This window comes from Calliopsis andreniformis, unplaced genomic scaffold (genome assembly GCF_051401765.1).
Source record: "Calliopsis andreniformis isolate RMS-2024a unplaced genomic scaffold, iyCalAndr_principal scaffold0017, whole genome shotgun sequence".
Lineage (NCBI taxonomy): Eukaryota > Metazoa > Arthropoda > Insecta > Hymenoptera > Andrenidae > Calliopsis > Calliopsis andreniformis.
In genome coordinates this window covers 14,912,632-14,923,346 of record NW_027480429.1, presented here as the reverse complement: position 1 = coordinate 14,923,346, position 10,715 = coordinate 14,912,632, and positions in this window count along the sequence as shown.

The window sequence follows — 10,715 nt, the reverse complement described above, 5'->3', positions numbered from 1 at the left end:
TTCATTTTATACGAAGGAAAAACTGTTGCATCTTTATCGTATTTTATGCTTCTGGCGTTGACTTCTTAGGCCGTAACTATTCGATCTGGTGGAGCAATGCCTCAGAGTTAAGTCTAGGATGCCCGTAACGCCGAAATGATCATTACTTTCACGCTTGTTGCAATTATTCCTGTTATGCGATGAAAAGACTGTTGTATTTTTATTGTATTTTATGCTTCTGGCGTTGACTTCTTAGGCCGTAACTATTCGATCTGGTGGAGCAACGCCCTGGAGTGAAACCTGGGTTGCCCGGTACGTAGAAATGAACATAAGTTTCATACTGGTTGCAATTATTCGTTTTATACGATGGAAAAACTGTGGTATTTATATTGTATTTTATGCTTCTGGCGTTCACTTCATAGGCCCTAACTATTCGATCTGGTGGTACAACGCCCTAGGGTGAAGCCTAGGTTGCCCGGAACGTAGAAATGACCATAACTTTTACACTGGCAGCAATTATTCGTTTTATACAGTGGAAAAACCGTTCTATTTATTTTGTATTTTATGCTTCGGGCGTTGACTTCTAATGCCCTATCTGTTTGGTCTGGTGGAGCATCGCCGCAGAGTGAAGCGTAGGTTGCCCGGAACGTAGAAATGACCATAACTTTCACACTGGTTGCTATTATTCGTTTTATACGATGGAAAAACTGTTATATTTATATTGTATTTAAGCTTCTGGCGTTGACTTCTGAGGCCGTTGCTATTCGATGTGGTGGAAGAACGCCATAGAGTGAAGCCTAGGTAGCCCGGATCGTAGAAATGTCCATATCTCTCACACTGTTTGCAATTTCTCGTTTTGTACGATGGAAAAACTGTTTTATTTATTTTGTATTTTATGCTTCGGGCGTTGACTTCTATGGCCCTAACTATTCGATCTGGTGGAGCAACGCCCTAGAGTGCAGCCTAGATTGCCCGGAACCTAGAAATGACCATAACTTTTACACTGGTAGCAATTATTCGTTTTATCCAATGGAAAAACTGTTCTATTTATTTTGTATTTAATGTTTCGGGCGTTGACTTCTGAGGCCCTAACTGTTTGATCTGGTGGAGCAACGCCCTAGAGTGAAGCCTAGGTTGCCTGGAACGTAGAAATGACCATCCCTTTCACACGGGTTGCAATTATTCCTGTTATAGGATGGAAAGACTGTTGTATTTTTATTGTATTTTATACTTCAGGCGTTGACTTCTGAGGCCCTAGCTATCCGATGTGCTGGAAGATCGCCATACAGTGAAGCCTAGGTTGCCGGGAACGTAGAGATGACAATAACTTTCACACTGGTTGCAATTCTTCATTTTATACGAAGGAAAAACTGTTGCATCTTTATCGTATTTTATGCTTCTGGCGTTGACTTCTTAGGCCGTAACTATTCGATCTGGTGGAGCAATGCCTCAGAGTTAAGTCTAGGATGCCCGTAACGCCGAAATGATCATTACTTTCACGCTTGTTGCAATTATTCCTGTTATGCGATGAGAAGACTGTTGTATTTTTATTGTATTTTATGCTTCAGGCGTGGACTTCTGAGGCCGTAGCTATTCGATGTGGTGGAAGAACGCCATACAGTGAAGCCTAGGTTGCCCGGAACGTAGAAATGACCATTACTTTCACACTGTTTGCAATTATTCCTTTTATACGATGGAAAAGCTGTTGTATTTATATCGTATTTTATGCTTCTGGCGTTGACTTCTTAGGCCGTAACTATTCGATCTGGTGGAGCAACGCCCTGGAGTGAAACCTGGGTTGCCCGGTACGTAGAAATGAACATAAGTTTCATACTGGTTGCAATTATTCGTTTTATACGATGGAAAAACTGTGGTATTTATATTGTATTTTATGCTTCTGGCGTTCACTTCTAAGGCCCTATCTATTCGATTTGGTGGAGCAACGACCTACAGTGAAGCCTAGGTTGCCCGGGAAGTAGAAATGACCATAACTTTCACACTGGTTGCTATTATTCGTTTTATACGATGGAAAAGGTGTTATATTTATATTGAATTTTATGCTTCTGGCATTGAATTCTAAGTCCCTAGCAATCCCATCTGGTGGGGCAACACACTAGAGTGAAGCCTAGGTTGCCCGGAACGTAGTTATGACCATATCTTTCACACTGGTTGCAATTATTCCTGTTATGCGATGGAACAAATGTTGTATTTATATTGTATTTTATGCTTCTGGCGTTGTCTTCTAAGGTCCTAACTATCCGATTTGGTGGAGCAACGCCCAAGAGCGATGCCTAGGATGCCCGGAACGTAGAAATGACCATTACCTTCACGCTTGCTGCAATTATTCCTGTTATACGATGAAAAAACTGTTGTATTTTTATTGCATTTTATGCTTCAGGCGTTGACTTCTACGGCCGTAGCTATTCGATGTGGCGCAGTAACGCCCTAGAGTGAAACCTGGGTTACCCGGATCGTAGAAATGACCATCACTTTCACACTGGATACAATTCTTCCTGTTATACGATGGTAAAACTGTTGTATTTTTATTGTATTGTATGCTTCAGGCGATGACTTCTAAGGCCCTAGCTATTCGATCTGGTGTAGCAACGCACTAGGGTGAAGCTTAGGTTGCCCGGAACGTAGAAATGACCATAACTTTCACACTGGTTGCCATTATTCGTTTTATACGATGGAAAAGCTGTTGTATTTATAACGTATTTTATGCTTCTGGCGTTGACTTCTTAGGCCCCAACTATTCCATCTGGTGGAACAACGCCCTACGGTGAAGCCTATGTTGCCCGGAACGTAGAAATGATCATAACTTTCACACTGGAAACAATTATTAGTTTTATACGATGGAATAACTGTTATATTTATATTGTATTTTATGCTTCTGGCGTCGACTTCTTAGGCCCTAACTATTCGATCTGGTGGAACAACGCCCCAGAGTGAAGCCTAGGTTGCCCGGAACGTAGAAATGGCCATCACTTTCAGACTGGTTGCAATAATTCCTGTTATACGATGGAAGAACTCTTGTATATTTATTGTATTTTATGCTTGGGGCGTTGACTTCCATGGCCCTACCTGTTCGATCTGGTGGAACAACGCCCTAGGGTGAAGCCAGGGTTGCCCGTAACGCAGAAATGACCAACTCTTTCACACAGGAAGCAATTATTCGTTTTATACATGGAAAATCTGTTGTATTTATTTTGCATTTTATGCTTCGGGCGTTGACTTCTTAGGCCCTAGCAATTCCATCTGGTGGAGCAACACCCTAGAGTGAAGCCTAGGTTGCTCGGAACGTAGAAATGACCAGTACTTTCACACTGTTTGCAGTTATTCCTGTTGCATGACGGAAAAACTGTTGCATCTTTATTGTATTTTATGCTTCTGGCGCTGACTTCTAAGGCCCTAACTATTCGATCTGGTGGAGCAACGGCCTAGAGTGAAGCCTAGGTTGCTCGGAACGTAGAAACGACCATTACCTTCACACTGTTTGCAATTATTCATTTTATACTATGGCAAAGCTGTTGTATTTATATTGTATTTTATGCTTCCGGCGTTAACTTCTAAGGCCGTAGCTATCAGATGTGGAGCAGCAACGCCCTAGAGTGACGCGTAGGTTGCCCGGAACGTAGAAATGACCATTACTTTCACAATGTTCGCAATCATTCATTTTATACGATGGCAAAACTGTTGTACTTATATTGTATTTTATGCTTCGGGCGTTGACTTCTAAGGCCCTAACTATTCGATTTGGTGGAGCAACGACCTACAGTGAAGCCTAGGTCGCCCGGAACGTAGATATGTCCATAACCATCACACAGGTTGCAATTATTCGTTTTATACGATGGAAAGACTTTTGTACTTATTTTGTAGTTTATGCTTCTGGCGTTGACTTCTACGGCCCTAACTCTTCGATCTGGTGGAGCAACGCCTCAGAGTTAAGTCTGGGATGCCCGAAATGTCGATATGATCATTACTTTCGCACTGGTTGCAATTAGTCATGCTATACGATGGAAAAACTGATGCATTTTTATTGTGTTTTGTGTTCCTGGCGTTGACTTCTAAGGCCGTATCTACTAGATATGGTGGAGCAACGCCCTAGAGTGACGCCTAGGTTACCCGGAACGTAGAAAGGACCATTACTTTCACACTGTTTGCAATTATTCATTTTATACGATGGAAAAGCTGTTGTATATATATTGTATTTTATGCTCCTGGCGTTGACTTCTAAGGCCGTAGCTATTAGATGTGGTGGAGCAACGCCCTAGAGTGACGCCTAGGTTGACCGGAACGTAGAAATGACCATTACTTTCACAATGTCTGCAATTATTCATTTTATACGATGGAAAAACTGTTCTATTTATTTTGCATTTTATGCTTCGGGCGCTGACTTCTAAGGCCCTAACTATTCGATCTGGTGGAGCAACGTCCTAGAGTGAAGCCTAGGTTGGCCGGAACGTAGAAATGACCATAACTTTCACACTGGTAGCAATTAATCGTTTTATACATGGAAAAACTGTTCTATTTTTTTGTATTTTATGCATCGGGCGTTGACTTCTAAGGCCCAAGCTGTTCGATCTGGTGGAGCAACGCCCTAGAGTGAAACCTAGGTTACCCGGAACGTAGAAATGATCAGTACTTTCACACTGTTTGCAGTTATTCCTGTTGTATGACGGAAAAACTGTTGCATCTTTATTGTATTTTATGCTTCTGGCGTTGACTTCTAAGGCCCTAACTATTCGATCTGGTGGAGCAACGCCCTAGAGTGACGCCTAGGTTGACCGGAACGTAGAAATGACCATTACTTTCACAATGTCTGCAATTATTCATTTTATACGATGGAAAAACTGTTGTACTTATATTGTATTTTATCCTTCTGGCGTTGAATTCTAAGTCCCTAGCTATTCGATCTGGTGGAGCAACGCACTAGAGTGAAGCCTAGGTTACCCGGAACGTAGAAATGACCAGTACTTTCACACTGGTTGCAGTTATTCGTCTTATACAGTGGAAAAACTGTTCTATTTATTTTGCATTTTATGCTTCGGGCGCTGACTTCTAAGGCCCTAACTATTCGAACTGGTGGAGCAACGCCCTAGAGTGAAGCCTAGGTTGCCCGGGAAGTAGAAATGACCATAACAATCACACTGGTTGCAATTATTCCTGTTACACGAAGGAAATACTGTTGCACCTTTATTGTATTTTATGCTTCTGGCGTTGACTTCATAGGCCCTAACTATTCGATCTGGTGGAGCAACGTCCTAGAGTGAAGCCTAGGTTCACCGGAACGTAGAAATGACCATAACTTACACACTGGTTACCATTATTCGTTTTATACGATGGAAAAGCTGTTGTATTTATGTCGTATTTTATGCTTCTGGCGTTGACTTCTTAGGCCCTAACTATTCCATCTGGTGGAACAACGCCCTAGGGTGAAGCCTAGGCTGCCCGGAACGTAGAAATGACCAGTACTTTCACACTGGTTGCAGTTATTCGTTTTATACAATGGAACAACTGTTCTATTTATTTTGCATTTTATGCTTCGGGCGTTGACTTCTAAGGCCCTAACTTTTCGATCTGGTGGAGCAACGTCCTAGAGTGAAGCCTAGGTTCACCGGAACGTAGAAATAACCATAACTTACACACTGATTACCATTATTCGTTTTATACGATGGTAAAGCTGTTGTATTTATGTCGTATTTTATGCTTCTGGCGTTGACTTCTTAGGCCCTAACTATTCCATCTGGTGGAACAACGCCCTAGGGTGAAGCCTAGGCTGCCCGGAACGTAGAAATGACCAGTACTTTCACACTGGTTGCAGTTATTCGTTTTATACAATGGAACAACTGTTCTATTTATTTTGCATTTTATGCTTCGGGCGTTGACTTCTAAGGCCCTAACTATTCGATCTGGTGGAGCAACGCCCTAGAGTGAAGCCTAGGTTGCCCGGAACGTACAAATGACCATTACATTCACACTGGATGCAATTATTCCTGTTATACGATGGAAAAACTGTTGCACCTTTATTGTATTTTATGCTTCTGGCGTTGCCTTCTTAGGCCCTAACTATTCGATCTGGTGGAGCAACACCCTAGAGTGAAGCCTAGGTTGCTCGGAACGTAGAAATGACCAGTACTTTCACACTGTTTGCAGTTATTCCTGTTGTATGACGGAAAAACTGTTGCATCTTTATTGTATTTTATGCTTCTGGCGCTGACTTCTAAGGCCCTAACTATTCGATCTGGTGGAGCAACGGCCTAGAGTGAAGCCTAGGTTGCTCGGAACGTAGAAACGACCATTACCTTCACACTGTTTGCAATTATTCATTTTATAATATGGCAAAGCTGTTGTATTTATATTGTATTTTATGCTTCCGGCGTTAACTTCTAAGGCCGTAGCTATCAGATGCGGAGCAGCAACGCCCTAGAGTGACGCGTAGGTTGCCCGGAACGTAGAAATGACCATTACTTTCACAATGTTCGCAATCATTCATTTTATACGATGGCAAAACTGTTGTACTTATATTGTATTTTATGCTTCGGGCGTTGACTTCTAAGGCCCTAACTATTCGATTTGGTGGAGCAACGACCTACAGTGAAGCCTAGGTCTCCCGGAACGTAGATATGTCCATAACCATCACACAGGTTGCAATTATCCGTTTTATACGATGGAAAGACTTTTGTACTTATTTTGTAGTTTATGCTTCTGGCGTTGACTTCTACGGCCCTAACTCTTCGATCTGGTGGAGCAACGCCTCAGACTTAAGTCTGGGATGCCCGAAATGTCGATATGATCATTACTTTCGCACTGGTTGCAATTAGTCATGCTATACGATGGAAAAACTGCTGCATTTTTATTGTGTTTTGTGTTTCTGGCGTTGACATCTAAGGCCGTAGCTACTAGATATGGTGGAGCAACGCCCTAGAGTGACGCCTAGGTTACCCGCAACGTAGAAAGGACCATTACTTTCACACTGTTTGCAATTATTCATTTTATACGATGGAAAAGCTGTTGTATATATATTGTATTTTATGCTCCTGGCGTTGACTTCTAAGGCCGTAGCTATTAGATGTGGTGGAGCAACGCCCTAGAGTGACACCTAGGTTGACCGGAACGTAGAAATGACCATTACTTTCACAATGTCTGCAATTATTCATTTTATACGATGGAAAAACTGTTCTATTTATTTTGCATTTTATGCTTCAGGCGCTGACTTCTAAGGCCCTAACTATTCGATCTGGTGGAGCAACGTCCTAGAGTGAAGCCTAGGTTGGCCGGAACGTAGAAATGACCATAACTTTCACACTGGTAGCAATTAATCGTTTTATACATGGAAAAACTGTTCTATTTTTTTGTATCTTATGCATCGGGCGTTGACTTCTAGGGCCCAAGCTGTTCGATCTGGTGGAGCAACGCCCTAGAGTGAAACCTAGGTTACCCGGAACGTAGAAATGACCAGTACTTTCACACTGGTTGCAGTTATTCGTCTTATACAGTGGAAAAACTGTTCTATTTATTTTGCATTTTATGCTTCGGGCGCTGACTTCTAAGGCCCTAACTATTCGAAGTGGTGGGGCAACGCCCTAGAGTGAAGCCTAGGTTGCCCGGGAAGTAGAAATGACCATAACAATCACACTGGCTGCAATTATTCCTATTACACGAAGGAAATACTGTTGCACCTTTATTGTATTTTATGCTTCTGGCGTTGACTTCATAGGCCCTAACTATTCGATCTGGTGGAGCAACGTCCTAGAGTGAAGCCTAGGTTCACCGGAACGTAGAAATGACCATAACTTACACACTGGTTACCATTATTCGTTTTATACGATGGAAAAGCTGTTGTATTTATGTCGTATTTTATGCTTCTGGCGTTGACTTCTTAGGCCCTAACTATTCCATCTGGTGGAACAACGCCCTAGGGTGAAGCCTAGGCTGCCCGGAACGTAGAAATGACCAGTACTTTAACACTGGTTGCAGTTATTCGTTTTATACAATGGAACAACTGTTCTATTTATTTTGCATTTTATGCTTCGGGCGTTGACTTCTAAGGCCCTAACTTTTCGATCTGGTGGAGCAACGTCCTAGAGTGAAGCCTAGGTTCACCGGAACGTAGAAATGACCATAACTTACACACTGGTTACCATTATTCGTTTTATACGATGGAAAAGCTGTTGTATTTATGTCGTATTTTATGCTTCTGGCGTTGACTTCTTAGGCCCTAACTATTCCATCTGGTGGAACAACGCCCTAGGGTGAAGCCTAGGCTGCCCGGAACGTAGAAATGACCAGTACTTTCACACTGGTTGCAATTATACGTTTTATACGATGGAAAAACTGTTGTACTTATATTGTATTTTATCCTTCTGGCGTTGAATTCTAAGTCCCTAGCTATTCGATCTGGTGGAGCAACGCACTAGAGTGAAGCCTAGGTTGCCCGGGAAGTAGAAATGACCATAACAATCAGACTGGTTGCAATTATTCCTGTTACACGAAGGAAATACTGTTGCACCTTTATTGTATTTTATGCTTCTGGCGTTGACTTCATAGGCCCTAACTATTCGATCTGGTGGAGCAACGTCCTAGAGTGAAGCCTAGGTTCACCGGAACGTAGAAATGACCATAACTTACACACTGGTTATCATTATTCGTTTTATACGATGGAAAAGCTGTTGTATTTATGTCGTATTTTATGCTTCTGGCGTTGACTTCTTAGGCCCTAACTATTCCATCTGGTGGAACAACGCCCTAGGGTGAAGCCTAGTCTGCCCGGAACGTAGAAATGACCAGTACTTTCACACTGGTTGCAGTTATTCGTTTTATACAATGGAACAACTGTTCTATTTATTTTGCATTTTATGCTTCGGGCGTTGACTTCTAAGGCCCTAACTTTTCGATCTGGTGGAGCAACGTCCTAGAGTGGAGCCTAGGTTCACCGGAACGTAGAAATGACCATAACTTACACACTGGTTACCATTATTCGTTTTATACGATGGAAAAGCTGTTGTATTTATGTCGTATTTTATGCTTCTGGCGTTGACTTCTTAGGCCCTAACTATTCCATCTGGTGGAACAACGCCCTAGGGTGAAGCCTAGGCTGCCCGGAACGTAGAAATGACCAGTACTTTCACACTGGTTGCAGTTATTCGTTTTATACAATGGAACAACTGTTCTATTTATTTTGCATTTTATGCTTCGGGCGTTGACTTCTAAGGCCCTAACTCTTCGATCCGGTGGAGCAACGCCTCAGAGTGAAACCTAGGTTACCCGGAACGTAGAAATGATCAGTACTTTCACACTGTTTGCAGTTATTCCTGTTGTATGGCGGAAAAACTGTTGCATCTTTATTGTATTTTATGCTTCTGGCGTTGACTTCTAAGGCCCTAACTATTCGATCTGGTGGAGCAACGCCCTAGAGTGACGCCTAGGTTGACCGGAACGTAGAAATGACCATTACTTTCACAATGTCTGCAATTATTCATTTTATACGATGGAAAAACTGTTGTACTTATATTGTATTTTATCCTTCTGGCGTTGAATTCTAAGTCCCTAGCTATTCGATCTGGTGGAGCAACGCACTAGAGTGAAGCCTAGGTTACCCGGAACGTAGAAATGACCAGTACTTTCACACTGGTTGCAGTTATTCGTCTTATACAGTGGAAAAACTGTTCTATTTATTTTGCATTTTATGCTTCGGGCGCTGACTTCTAAGGCCCTAACTATTCGAACTGGTGGAGCAACGTCCTAGAGTGAAGCCTAGGTTCACCGGAACGTAGAAATGACCATAACTTACACACTGGTTACCATTATTCGTTTTATACGATGGAAAAGCTGTTGTATTTATGTCGTATTTTATGCTTCTGGCGTTGACTTCTTAGGCCCTAACTATTCCATCTGGTGGAACAACGCCCTAGGGTGAAGCCTAGGCTGCCCGGAACGTAGAAATGACCAGTACTTTCACACTGGTTGCAGTTATTCGTTTTATACAATGGAACAACTGTTCTATTTATTTTGCATTTTATGCTTCGGGCGTTGACTTCTAAGGCCCTAACTTTTCGATCTGGTAGAGCAACGCCCTAGAGTGAAGCCTAGGTTGCCCGGAACGTAGAAATGACCATTACCTTCACACTGGTTGCAATTATTCCTGTTATACGATGGAAAAACTGTTCAATTTATTTTGCATTTTATGCTTCGGGCGTTGACTTCTAAGGCCCTAACTATTCGATCTGGTGGAGCAACGCCCTAGAGTGAAGCCTAGGTTGCCCGGAACGTAGAACATACGATTACCTTCACACTGGTTGCAATTATTCCTGTTATACGATGGAAAAACTGTTGCACCATTATTGTATTTTATGCTTCTGGCGTTGACTTCATAGGCCCTAACTATTTGATCTGGTGGAGCAACGCCCTAGAGTGAAACCTAGGTTACACGGAACGTAAAAATGACCAGTACTTTCACACTGGTTGCAGTTATTCGTTTTATACAATGGAAAAACTGTTCTATTTATTTTGCATTTTATGCTTCGGGCGTTGACTTCTAAGGCCCTAACTATTCGATCTGGTGAAGCAACGCACTAGATTGAAGCCTAGGTTGCCGGAACGTAGAAATGGCCATAACTTTCTCACTGGTTACCATTATTCGTTTTATACGATGGAAAAGCTGTTGTATTTATATCGTGTTTTATGCTTCTGGCGTCGACTTCTAAGGCCCTAACTATTCCATCTGGTGGAACAAC